Genomic DNA, 14761 nt, shown 5'->3' on the forward strand with positions numbered 1-14761 from the left:
CCTTTCATGACACTCCACCACCAGCAGTAGCAACCTCTCGCCCGCGCATGCGATGTACACGAAGTAGAGGGTTTGAACCTTGCGGCCCAGCACGAGAAAACCAATCTCAACGAAGGTACTCACGCGCAAAACAATTTTCACGAAGAGAAATCGCAACACAGAGGTTTTCTAAAGATCCCTCCAAAACTTGATACGGGTGTCTACCCTGAAAAACACATCATGTCTATTTCATATAAATATAACCTCCATTACATGGGACGCATGACATGGCTTTATAGTAGTAGCCGTCCTAGAAACAAACCTAAACTCACGTGGACTCTTACTTTTATCCTAACTAACAAAGAATTAACTAATTAATTATTCAGCAACCTGATAACAAACTAGTCTCCTTATTTTGGTTTTGGTGTGTCTTCTCCTGCAATATGCGTGTAGGTGGACCCCAGCCAACAGCCTTTAAACACAACAGATCCCATACAGAACACGCGTAAGATTGATCCTTCTCTTTCCTTGGTAAAAACAGAAAGATAGATAACATCTTGACCTCCTTCCGTTCAAACCAATTCTCCTTCCTTTCATCCCAAAAAGCATGTGCGTGCATTCCTTTGAAACAAAAAGAATGCTTGACTGATCTCCCAGCCGCATTACCACATGAATAAGGAGTATTATTTTTCCATACCGCATGTGAGGCTACGTCCTCATACAGATTTGCAGGTAGCATGTCTCTTCCAGAATTTGCATGTGCCACGTCCTTTTCTTTTCTTTCTTCCATCCCAACAAGATCTCTACCGATGCAATAATTAGCATGCCTATTAGTTATGACCATATCATCCTCTCCCCCTTGAAGCAAAACCGTCCTCGGTTTCGATTCGTTCTCTTCTATAGTACTTTTATTTACAGGCAGAACAATGTCCATGCAGATTTCAGCGGCTTCGACATTCTTCGTGTTCACTTCTGATGCAGCTTGAGCAATATCTCGCTTCCGACGATCAGCCATATATTTCTCTGATGTGTACGAGTCAAGTGGTACGTACTGGCCGCCACGAACAAAAGAAAATTCACCAACTGAATGATATGTCAACTGCCTTTTATCTGTCCATTGTTTCCCTAGCAGTATCGAACATGTATGCATGTGCATAGGAAGCACATCGCACATGACCCGGTCACCATATCCACATAGAGTAAACCGTACCTCGATTCGATGCATGATCTTGACAAACCTGTCCTTCCACCAAAGCTCGTAAGGTTCTGGATGTTCAATCAACGGCAGGTTCAAAGCATCAACCATAGTCTTACTCACTAAATTCATACTAGAATAGCAATTCATCAAAGTTGCACAACTCGTCGGTCCGACACGCACACGCGTAAAGCACTGGTACCACGGTAAGGCACGCAATGGATCCTTCTCCACCGACATCATCATTTGCGAGCTACAATCCTTCCTCATGATAAAAAATTCAATAGATCTTGAAAAAAAATTGTATCGTGAACAACCTTTGCTCTGAATACCAACTGATGTAGACCGAACCTTGATGGCGAGATCCGATCCGTTGTTGCGGCCCGACCTTTCATGACACTCCACCACCAGCAGTAGCAACCTCTCGCCCGCGCACGCGATGTACATGAAGTAGAGGGTTTGAACCTTGCGGCCCAACACGAGAAAACCAATCTCAACAAAGGTACTCACGCGCAAAACAATTTTCACGAAGAGAAATCGCAACACAGAGGTTTTCTAAAGATCCCTCCAAAACTTGATACGGGTGTCTACCCTGAAAAACACATCGTGTCTATTTCATATAAATATAACCTCCATTACATGGGACGCATGACATGGCTTTATAGTAGTAGCCGGCCTAGAAACAAACCTAAACTCACGTGGACTCTTACTTTTATCCTAACTAACAAAGAATTAACTAATTAAATATTCAGCAACCTGGTAACAAACTAGTCTCCTTATTTTGGTTTTGGCGTGTCTTCTCCTGCAATATGCGTGTAGGTGGACCCCAGCCAACAGCCTTTAAACACAACAGATCCCATACAGAACACGCGTAAGATTGATCCTTCTCTTTCCTTGGTAAAAACAGAAAGATAGATAACATCTTGACCTCCTTCCGTTCAAACCAATTCTCCTTCCTTTCATCCCAAAAAGCATGTGCGTGCATTCCTTTGAAACAAAAAGAATGCTTGACTGATCGCCCAGCCGCATTACCACATAAATAAGGAGTATTATTTTTCCATACCGCATGTGAGGCTACGTCCTCATACAGATTTGCAGGTAGCATGTCTCTTCCAGAATTTGCATGTGCCACGTCCTTTTCTTTTCTTTCTTCCATCCCAACAAGATCTCTGCCGATGCAATAATTAGCATGCCTGTTAGTTATGACCATATCATCCCCAATAGCTTTCCGTCTCTCTTCGTTGAACTGTCGGAGAAACTGCCTGCCCGGCTTATACCTCGGATCAATATTGAGAGTGTGCTCAGCGAGTTCCCTCGGTACACCTGGCATGTGAGAAGGCTTCCATGCAAAGATGTCCCGGTTCTCACGGATGAACTCGATAAGCGCACTTTCCTATTTAGGATCCAAATTGGTACTGATGCTGAATTGCTTAGAAGAGTCGCCTGGGGTAAAGTCAACAAGCTTTGTCTCAGCGGCTGATTTAAACTTCAACACTGGGTCATGCTCTGTAGTTGGCTTCTTCAGGGAGGTCATATCCGCAGGGTCAACATTGTCTTGATAAATTTTGAGCTCTTCCGCTGCACAGGCTGACTCAGCATAAGCCGCATCGCCTTCTTCACACTCCAAGGCTACCTTTCAACTCACATGCAAAGTGATGGTGCCCTTGTGACCCGGCATCTTGAGCTACAAATAAACGTAACACCGCCGTGCCATGAACTTAGCATAAGCTGGCCGCCCAAATAGAGCATGATACAGACTCCTGATTTTAACCACTTCAAACGTCAATTTCTCAGCCCTGGAGTCATACTCATCTCCAAAGGCCACTTCCAGTTCAATCTTGCCAACTGGGTAAGCCGACTTACCAGGAACCACTCCATGGAAAACAGTGTTGGATGTCCTCAAATTCTTATCAGTTAACCCCATGCGTTGAAAGGTCTCATAATAGAGGATATTGATGCTGCTACCTCCGTCCATGAGTACATTAGTGAATTTATATCCACCAACCTGAGGTGCTACCACCAAGGCTAACTGACCCGGATTATCAACCCGTGGAGGGTGATCTTCTCTGCTCCATACAATGGGCTGTTCTGACCACCTCAAATAACGAGGAACTGCCGGCTCAACAGAATTCACGGCCCTCTTATGAACCTTCTAGTCACGTTTGCACAAGCTAGTGGTAAACACATGATACTGCCCACTATTCAACTGCTTCGGATGGCTCTAATAACCCAACTGCTGCTGTTGTTGCTCTCCTTGACCAGACCGCTGTTGATTATAACCGCCTTGATGTCCCTGAAAGCCAGAGTTTGAACCATCGCCCGGGCCATGAAAACCGCCAGCTCCTGAACCTCCTCCGGACCCAGAATTGTCACCAAACGCATTGGAATTCTTAAAAGCCTTCATGATCGTGCAATCTTTCCATAAGTGGGTGGCGGGTCATTCCCGGGTGTCGTGTCTCGGGCAAGGCTCATTAAGTAACTGCTCAAGAGATGGGCCTGACCCGCCAGATCGAGGGGGCGGCTTGCCCTTACGTCTCTGATTGTTACCTTGTGCATTAGCGTTGGCTACAAACTCCGAGTTGCCGTCCGCCTTACGCTTATTGCCACCTTGATTCATTAGGTTATGCTGCTGACCCTTTCCATTGCCGTTCTTCTTTCCCTTCCCTGTCTTTTCCTCATCAGACACGGTTTCTATCAGCGTACCCATATCGTTACAATCACGCTTAAGGCGCCCCAGTTTCTATCTCAGCGGCTCAAAACGACAATTCTTCTCCAACATGAGGACTGCAGAGTCGGCATCCATCTTGTTAGATGAATGTATTATCTCCTTGACCCGGCGTACCCAATAAGTGGTGGATTCACCTTCCTCCTTCTTACAATTCGTCAAGTCCAGGATTGACATAGATTGCTTACAGGTGTCTTTGAAGTTTTGGATGAAACGGGCCTTTAACTCTGCCCATGAACCAATGGAATTGGGTGGCAAACCCTTTAACCAAGACCGGGCCGTTCCATCTAACATCATGGTGAAGTACTTAGCCATTGCCGTGTCGCTGACCTCCAACAGCTCCATGGCCATCTCATAACTTTCGATCCATGCTCCGCTCTATAAGTTGGCCGTGTAATTTGGCACCTTTCGAGGTCCCTTGAAGTCCTTGGGCAGGCGCACATTACGCAGAGCTGGTACCAAACAAGGAACACCGCCGGTTCTTGTGGCTACTCCCGTCTCAACAGAAGTCGTCAAATACTCTGGGAAATCTTGATGAGCCGTCTGTTGAGCCGCTAGCTGTGCCGCCCGCTCGTTCTCCTGACGTACTCGGTCTTGAACTGGATTATAGCCACCGGGCTGGTTACGACGCTGGGCGTTGCTTGACAAAGCTTCAAACTCCATGTGCCTGCTGTAACTCGGGCTCTGGTTTTAATGAGGAGGTGCTAACCAAGGCGGAGGGGTTGAATGAATCCTATCTCGGCTGTAAGAATAGGTCTCTTGCTGAGCCAGGGCCGTCTGGAGAAGTTCTCTGACCCTCCGGGTCTCCACCATTGTTGGGTCATCACCGTCCATGGGAAGAGCCGCCAAGCGTGCCAATGCCGCGATTAAGTTCTCCATGGGGTTGGAAAAGTGACCCGGCGGTACGTAACGGGGCGGAGCCATACTCCCATGAGGAGGTGCCATCTCCCGAGGCTGAGCCGGTCCTCTTGTTCCGGCTGTCATAAACTGATTTGCATCTGGCGGGTTACTAGGGCCGGCTCCGGGTGTAGCGAAAAGATTTCGAGGATCATAAACCAGAGGCAAATGGGACTAGGATTTCTTATGTCTCCTCCTCATCACCTCGTTGGATGCGTTTAGGCTCATCGTGAGCTGGTAGGCTTCTGACTGTAGCCGATGTGCCCGTGCATCTAGAGTCGCTCGCTCTGTGGCTAATCTAGTGTCCTCAGCTGCCAAGGCTTCCTTGGCCCGAGCTATCTCCTCACGCACCTGTGCCACCTCCATGTCATGCTCATCTTTGTTTGCAGGAATAACCGTGGCGGTTAACAGGGCCGTAAGCTTGTCCATGAGATCTATCAGCACCTGAGCCGGCGGGCGCACAGGGCCTCCTGCCCCGGCTGCCCTCGTCCCGGACGTTATTGTTGTAGCAGCTGTAGAATTTTGGCCGGGTTGAGTCCCAGCGATGAAGACTCCTGCCCATCTTGGTGGCTCACAGGGGTTCGGAATACTAGTGCCATCGGAATAGCCCCCAAGCACACCATCTTGCACTTGGTATAGCGAATCTGTTGAACCGACGGACGAATCACCGTCCGAGAGGACGGCCGTCTCACCACCATCTTCCGATCCTTCAGAAAGTTCCTCTCCGTGGATGCAGCCCACGAAGGCACGCTTCATGACAGGTTGAACTCGGGTCTTTCTCGCACGCTGAGCCGTCTCGACGAGGCTGGTGCAGTTGTCCGGCTCAGGGCCCGGTTCACCAATCCGGCCGATGAAGACGTGGATTCAACCGAAGGGGACCCGGTACCCGTACTCAATTGAGCCGGCGTCGAGGCCCCAGCCTTCGTCGTCGATGTAGATCTTGCCGCGATGACTCTTGGTCATCCGTCCCACTACGTATCCCTTGAGCCCTTCGAAGTTGCCCTTCAAGAACTCAAATCCACCGTGCGCTAGCCCCATGGTGGGCGCCAGCTATCATGGAATTGTCACGTCAGATGTCCTCGTGAAAGGACTTAGTTGTGGAGCCATCGCAACTAGGAAGCTTGAAGGGGTTGATCGGGACAAGGGACACGGGAGGTTTATACTAGTTCGGCCCCTTATGGTGAAGGTAAAGCCTACGTCTAGTTGGGTTGGTATTGATGTTTCGATGACCGGGGAGCAAGATATGCTATGCCCGGCTCTCGATGAGTTGTTTCTTGCCCTAAGCCGTCGGCGGGTCGTCCCCTTATATACACGGGTTGACATCCTTCGGCTTACGGAGTCCCGGCCGGCTTATAAACAGTGTCCGGCTCGGTGACTAGTTAAATCTACCTTATGATACAAGTCATATGATTATGATGGTTTACTATGACGGGCCTTAAGTCGCGTGTGGGCCTTAGACCCTGTACTGAACCACCATCTTCATGCTTGGTCTTGGGCTTCTTTCCGGTGAGTCCTCTTTGTGTAACCTGGCCCCTCTTGGGCGACTTACACGAATAGTTACATCCCCAATAGAAATCACGATGAATTTTCGCTGAGACCATCAGCCACCTCCTCATCCTCTCCTTGGTTTAATGATTAACTCTTGTTTTGGAACTCGCTTCCATAGTTCATTTCCTGAGAATCTTCGCTGTCATCTCGTCAATCTGTGTCGCACCTTTTCTCCTTGGGCATCCTGAGTCCGAGGTATCCTGACACCAGTCAGATCTGAATCTCGGTCAGATATGATGGTTGGAACATATATCCAAGAGTTATATCATTGGTCTTTCATATGACCCGGTAAGATGATGTCATGCCTAGCACATCTGGCTGGAGGACCTATTGTTATAGTTTCCTTTTTTTTGCAAGGTTAGCCATTCTTCCATGAGGAAATTGTAAGACTTATTCTATGAGTTGTTCCTGGTGGATCCTTTGTGTATCCAAAGTCTAACCTTTGCTTGAAGGCCATGTCAATGCTTCTCTGTGGTACTCTGCTTTTCAATAAGAACATTTGAAGCCCAATGCTAAATGTTTCTTGTTCAATTATCCAAACACCGTTGCATGGGTAATGTCATGAAATTTCTCTCCCCTTACCTAAAGGGTTTTCTACATTATATCCTGTCACAGATATCATGCTCTGCTTATCATTGGGAAGGATATACGCCTGAAATATATGATAATCATATTTTTCCTTTCCATTATTTGGTCTAACATTTCTTGTGGTCTATATGATCTGAGCAGTAATATTCTCCTGCTTATGTAAACACCTCGGTGTACAATTCTGTCAGCAAGACCCTGTTACTATTGTTGCTGACATTCCGGTAGCCACCGATGGACGAGAACCTTGCCTATTGGTCCGCCTCGTTCAATGAGCAGGAAAATGGTTCTCTTCATCCCTCTCCCTTGGTATCGATGTTGTTGCTGACATAACTGACATGCTACCCTCTGACATGCCTTGCTATCGTGACCGTGCAAAATGTCAACCCCCTTTCTACTTTAACACACATGGTGGGCCCATAACCCACAGTTCCACAGGATCGAAACCTGACTCTCCTGCACCCCCTGTTCCCAAGGTTGTTCCTCATGCTTGGCTTCGTATGTAATTCACAAGCCACCTTCCGGGGGATCATCAATTCTGGTATTAAACACAATACCTATACCCGTTGCCTTTTTTCAGGCAATGACGATTGTCTATCCATTTCAAACTTCTTATGGTACCTTCTTAGTTTGCTCTCGATGTGTTGTATTTGTTCAAATCGAGAGATACTCTTATGATCATTCTTGGGATACCCCCCCCCCAGATGATTTTCCCTTATAACATTCAATTATTGTAAAGCTGACCCTTACCTATTCATAAGTATGATGGAGTTCCCGAAGAAAGGACGACAACTTCATCATGATGACCTGAAACAGCAGAATGAAGACACCAATGTAATGGATCAACCTCTTCGAGAAGAACAACCAAGACCAAGAACACTCCCTAGAATTTCCTCAACCCCCGCTGCCCGAACCCCTACACCACCCTGTGAGGCCCCACCTCCTCCTTTCCCCGTGGTCATCGCAGCTCGCGCGCACGCTCGCGCCCACACTTCCTGCGGTCCCTCCCGCTCGTGCATCTGCCCGCTGATGTGCTCACCGTTGCCGCTGCTGAGCTCCCCCTCTCCTCCTCTCTCCCTTGCGCGCACGCGATCACGACCGTGGCCTCCTCCCCGCGGCTCCGCTGTCGCCGCCGTGACCCGCTCGGCCCCTCGCGCCATCCTGCGGGTCAGCCCCGCACTTCTTCTCTGTCACATGCTGGCAGGCCACCGCGGCCGCCCTGGCCACTGGCCTCGCGCCGCCTCTGGTCCGCCTGCCGCTGCGGCCTCACTGCGCCCCCCCCCGCTGGCCTCCATCGCCTCCCCTGTCCAGCCACCACGCGGTTGGCCTCGCCTGGTTCACGCCTGACTAGGCTCGGGCGCCCACGCCCATGCGCCCAATGCCCGTTAACTGCAGCGCCCGAACCGCAAGGCCCCTGGGGCCTATGACATATGGGCCCCGCCCACAGAACGGTTTATATAAAAAAAGAATTAAAAAATATAATAAAAAAGAATTAATAATAAAAATAAATAATTAATTAATTAACTAAATAATTAACTTAATTAATCATGTTTAGTTGAACTAATTAAACTTGATTAACCTAAATATCTAATTAACCTAACTAATCTGTTAGTTAGGGTGATGTGTCAATGACAAACGGGCCCCACCTGTCAGTTTGACCGGTCAACAGTCACAGTTGACCGCTGACGTCATGCTGATGTAGTAAACCTAATTTTGATTTAAATTAAATCTGTTAATTCCTGAAAATGATTAAATCCTTTTTAAATTAATATAAAATAAACCGTAGCTCAGAAGGAAAAACTTTGTACATGAAAGTTGCTCAGAACGACGAGACGAATCCGGATACACAGCCCGTTTGTCCGCCACACATCCCTAGCATAGCAAACATGCAACTTTCCCCTCTGGTTCATCTATCCGAAAACGTGAAACACCGGGGATACTTTCCCGGATGTTTTCCCACTTCGCGGTTATCACCTACTACTGCGTTAGGTCACCTCTAGCACCGCGTATTGCCATGCTACACTTTGTGGTACTTTGGTTGCTCTGTTATTTATTGTGTTCCCCCTCCGTAACTTCTTTCCTGTAGACCCCGAGGCTGCCGACGACCCCCAGTTCGACTATGGTGTTGACGACCCCTCCTTGCTAGAGCAACCAGGCAAGCCCCCCCCCCCTTGATCACCAGATATTGCCTATTCTTCTGTATACTGCTTGCGTTAGAGTAGTGTAGCATGTTACTGTTCGGTTACTCCTATTCTGTTGCATAGCCTGTCATTGTTGCTACAATCGTTGATACCTTACCCGCAATCCTAAATGCTTAGTATAGGATGGTAATTTATCATCATTGGCCCTACATTCTTGTCAGTCTGCCTTGCTATACTATCGGGCCGTGATCACTTGGGAGGTGATCACGGGTATATACTATACATACATACATACTATAAAGATGGTGACTAAAGTCGGGTTGGCTCGTTGAGTTCCCGCAAGTGATTCCGATGTGGGGGCTGAAAGGACAGGTGGCTCCATCCCGGTAGAGGTGGTCCTGGGTTCCCGACGGCCCCCGACTGTTACTATGTGGCGGAGCGACAGGGCAGGTTGAGACCACCTAGGCGAGAGGTGGGCCTGGCCCTAGTCGGCGTCCGCGGTTACTTCATAATAACACGCTTAACAAGATCTTGGTATTTGATCTGAGTCTGGCCACTGGCCTATACGCACTAACCAACTACGCGGGAAAGATATGGACACTCGATGTCGTGGTATCAGCCGAAGCCTTCTTGACGTTAGCGACGGAGCGGCGCGCGCCGGGTTGGACTACGTGACACAACTTCCTTTGTAATGGAGGTTGCTAGGTCTGCTTCCGGCCGCCCTCGCAACATGCAGGTGTGCAATGGATGATGGGCTCAGACCCCTGCGCGCATAGGATTTAGACTGGCGTGTTGACCTCTCTGTTGTGCCTAGGTGGGGCTGCGACGTGTTGATCTTCCGAGGCCGGGCATGACCCAGGAAAGTGTGTCCGACCAAATGGGATCGAGCGTGTTGGGTTATGTGGTGCACCCCTGTAGGGAAGTTTATCTATTCGAATAGTCGTGTCCCTCGGTAAAAGGACGACCCAGAGTTGTACCTTGACCTTATGACAACTAGAACCGAATACTTAATAAAACACAGCCAGACAAGTTCCACAGACAACCCGGTGATCGCTTTTCCACAGGGCGACGAGGGGAGGATCGTCGGGTAGGATTATGCTACACGATGCTACTTGGAGGACTTCAATCTACTCTCTTCTACATGCTGCAAGACGGAGGCTGCCAGAAGCGTAGTCTTCGATAGGACTAGCTATCCCCCTCATATTTTGGCATTCTATAGTTCAGTCCACTAATATTGCCTGCTTACACATATACACATGCATATGTAGTGTAGATCCTTGCTTGTGAGTACTTTGGATGAGTACTCACGGTTGCTTTTCTCCCTCTTTCCCCCCTTTCCCTTCTACCTGGTTGTCGCAACCAGATGCCGGAGCCCAGGAGCCAGATGCCACCGTCGACGACAACTACTACACTGGAGATGCCTACTACTACGTGCATGCTGCTGACGACGACCAGGAGTAGTTAGGAGGATCCCAGGTAGGAGGCCTGCGCCTCTTTCGATCTGTATCCCAGTTTGTGCTAGCCATCTTATGGCAACTTGTTTACTTTATGTCTGTACTCAGATATTGTTGCTTCCGCTGACTAATCTATGATCGAGCACTTGTATTCGAGCCCTCGAGGCCCCTGGCTTGTAATATGATGCTTGTATGACTTATTTATGTTTTTTAGAGTTGTGTTGTGATATCTTCCCGTGAGTCCCTGATCTTGATCGTACACGTTTGTGTGCATGATTAGTGTACGATTGAATCAGGGGCGTCACAGTGGGCCCCCCCTCACTTACTTCTTCCTCCCACCTCACTCCACTCACACAGAAAAATCACTACCACTCTCTCTCTCGTGTTCTTGCTCCCGAAACCGCGGATTTTGATCTCTTTGCTCGAAGCTCCATTTTCGAAACTGTTTCGGGGATTATTGCTTGGTATGCGACTCCTCCATGTGTCCAATTAGTTTTTTAGTGGTTTGTATTTAGAATAATTAGCTACTCTTGGTGCTATTGTAGATGAGCTTGCATGCTGAATTCTTAGAGTTCTAAGTAGTTTGAATGCTTGCTATGGCCTCTATACATCCCTATGAGTAGTTGCTATCAATTTTGTGAAGTTTTGTTGAGAAAAATTTTGTGGGCTAAAAATTTCAGAATTTTGTTCATAGGAAAAAGATGAGTTTATTTAGGAAGTTTGTTTCCAAGAAGAACGCCAAGGGGGTTATTGGGTAGTCATCTGACGATGATCTCCATACCCCGAGGTTGGCGGAGCTACGACCGTGCGAGTGGCCGCATAATGCGTTCATGGAAGAGGCCGGAATCCTCCAAGAGTTCAACCAATATGCTGCTAATGCCGGCCTCACCGACTTCATCGCAGCTGAATGCAAATAGTATCATCTCCTCACAAACTCCTTTGTGCAAAACTTCCATTTTCATTCTAGGAATAATCCCCCTGAGGTGTCATTTAATTTATATGCTAAAAACCGCCAGATCCCACTTACTGAATTTTGTGATATATGCATGCTTCCTTCTGATGGTGAACTGGTAGAGCCTAGGCCCTCAGAGTTTGACAGTTTTTACCATACTCTGACAGTGGGGGACGAGAGAGGAGTATCGGGCACCACTGCCACTAGCTTGCAGTTTCCTGCCGTGCATTATTTTGCCTTATTTATTGAAAAGTGCTTGCTAGCGAGAGAGAAGATGGGTTCACTTAGCACCCCCAAAACTTTGCTATTTTGCGTTGCGCACTTTATGGCGACAACACTTTTAGCTTGGGAGCTACTGTGGCACGTCATCTTCACCTTAATAGATTCAAGGGTAAAATATATGGGGGCATTTACGCTACTCGCTTGGAGACTCACTTCAATGTGCAGATACGCCAGCATGACCTCCCCTTGACCAAGGTTTGTCTAGACAGAGCAACTATGAAGGACCATAAGTTTCTTGCTGCTGATTACCCTGATATTGACTTGCCTTATAATTTAGTTTTTAGTGAGACTACTCATGATATTATCCCCTTGCCCGCACCTGCTTTGTTTGATCATGTTGCCAGGATTGGATACATGATTTTGCTTGAGAACATTCTCACTTACCGGAACAACCTGGCGGTGGCACATGCGGAGCCTCAGCAGTGGGACCCTATGGTTCCTGCTCCCCAGCACTTCAACATTGGACCTCATGGCTTCTACGACCGGTGATTACCAAGTTAGGCCAAAAGCCTAAGCTTGGGGGAGCACGTATTCCCACCGACATTACATTCATGTTCACACATTTCATTCCAGTTGTCGGTGTCCACACTTTTTCATTGTATCATCCATGCTTAAATTATTTTTCTTGCTTTCTTCTTGTGTGTCTGAAAAACTTTGAGAAAATCCCCAAAATATGTTTCTTGCTTCTTTTTTAATTTTCTTCCTAGTTTAAATTGTTGTAGTACTAAAAAGAAAACACAAAAAGATTTCCTTGTTCTTCTTTTGCTTGTTGGGAGTTTTCCCGTGTAAATAGTTTTTCTTGTTTTTGCTTTCCTCTTTTTCGTTTGCTTGCTTTCGAAAAAACCAAAAACTCCAAAAATATTTTAGTGTGTTTCTCTGAATTTCTTTTTTTATTGAGTCATACCGAGGAGAAGACCACGATGAAAATGTTGAGTGGCTCTCATTTGCATTATTGATTTAACAAAGAGTCCATATTACCTTGTCTTGTCCTCTTGAATAAAATATTCGCAGATTCCAGCTTAGTCCACGACACTCTTGCACTATTATTATTTCAAATCGTTCGATCGTGCTAGTGAAAGGCAATAATGACGATATTAGATGAACTGGCCATGGCAGAGAGAAACGGGTATGAACTCGACTTGTTCTGTTTTTGTAAATTCGTTTAACCTAGTATCCATGATTCAGCCTGTTATGATCAAACATGTTTGCAATGACAATTAGAGATTATAGTTTCTCATGACATGCATAAGTAGCTAGGAGTGAATAATGACTTATCTTGGATATCAATATTGCGTTAAAATGATTGTGATGTAGTATGATGATATGGTATCCTCCTCTGAATCTTAGAGTTGCTTGACTTGGCACATTTTCATGCATGTAGTTGAATCGAAACCAACGTAGCCTCTATGATATTTATGTTCATGGTGTTCATATCCTACTCATGCTAGTATCCAATGTTACTTATGCATAATGCATGTTCATGACCGTTGTTGATCTCTAGCTGGCCGCTTATCAACCTATTTGCTAGCCTTCGCCTGTACTAAGTGGGAACTCTGCTTGTACAACAAAAACATGAAACCCAAGTTATTCCAGATGAGTCCACCATACCTACCTATATGCGGTATTACCCTGCCGTCCTAAGTAAATTTGCATGTGCCATCTCTAAAAACTTCAAATAAATATCCTTTTTGTGTGCCTTGATTGTTCATGGAACGACAGGAGGTAGTCGGTATCTCCCATGCTAAGCGGGTTATTCTCAAGTCAAGTGTTTATTCACTCGCCATCGCACGAGAAAAGGGCGGTAATAGGAATGCCCAGTCCCAAACTGCAAAAAGAAAAGAGCTTACACATAATCAAACAAAAACTCCCAATGGAGTCATAACCTTGACATTTCCGCTTGGGAACCACCACTAGCGTGTTTAGCATGGAAGATATTGATAACTTATGGCCGTGAAGTAAATGAGAAGGGTGCATGTCTCAAAATATCATTTACCTGTGTTTTAAAAACTTGAGCTCTGGCACCTCTATGAATCACTGCTTCCCTCTGCAAAGGGACTATCTGTTTACTTTTATGTTGTGTCATCACCTTCTCAAATAAGCGCCAGAACCTGAGAGCACTATTGTCATGCTGATGCATTGTGTGTAGCTAATGTTGGGTGCATCATGACTGGATCTTTTCTACCATGAATTACAATGTTTAGTCGCTACTTGAACTTTGAGGGTGCTCTGCATTTTTGTTTTGCGGTCTCAGAAAGGGCTAGCGAGACACCACTATTATCATATTATATCATGGTGTTTTGACAACGTGTTGCTATTTGAGATATCTTATTATTGCTCTCTAGTTGATTATGTCATTGATATGAGTTAATATAATTTTTAAGGGTTATTGTCGACATGGTTAGTTATAATCTTTGCTGAAAACCTGGGTGCGGTTTAAGCTTATTTATGAAACAAGAGCAAAAGAGTTCGTAAAAGTTTTTCTTTTTCACTTTCAGTTTATCAACTGAATTGCTTGAGGACAAGCAAAGGTTTAAGCTTGGGGGAGTTGATACGTCTCGAACATATCTACTTCTCCTAACGCTTTTCCTCTTGGTTTGGACTCTAATTTGCAAGATTCGAATGAAACTAACCCCAGACTGACGCTGTTTTCAGCAGAACTACCATGGTGTTATTTTTGTGCATAAATAAAAGTTCTCGGAATGGAACGAAACTTCATGAGGATTTTTTATATCAAATAAGAGAATTTCTGGAGCCAGGAGGTACCTGAGGGGGCACTTGGGTGGGCACAACCCACCAGGGCCTGCCCCCCCCAGGCGTGCCTAGGTGGGTGCTGCCCACCTAGTGGCCCCGCTGACTCTCAAACCGCCGCTATAAAATCCCATATTTCTAGAAAAAAATTAGGGAGAAAGAATTATTGCGTTTCACGAGATGGAGCCGCTGCCGTCTCCTGTTCTTCTCCAGGAGGCCAGATCTGGAATCCGTTTGGGGCTCCGGAGAGGGGGA

This window comes from Triticum aestivum, chromosome 7B, assembly GCF_018294505.1.
Source record: "Triticum aestivum cultivar Chinese Spring chromosome 7B, IWGSC CS RefSeq v2.1, whole genome shotgun sequence".
Taxonomy (NCBI): Eukaryota; Viridiplantae; Streptophyta; class Magnoliopsida; order Poales; family Poaceae; genus Triticum; species Triticum aestivum.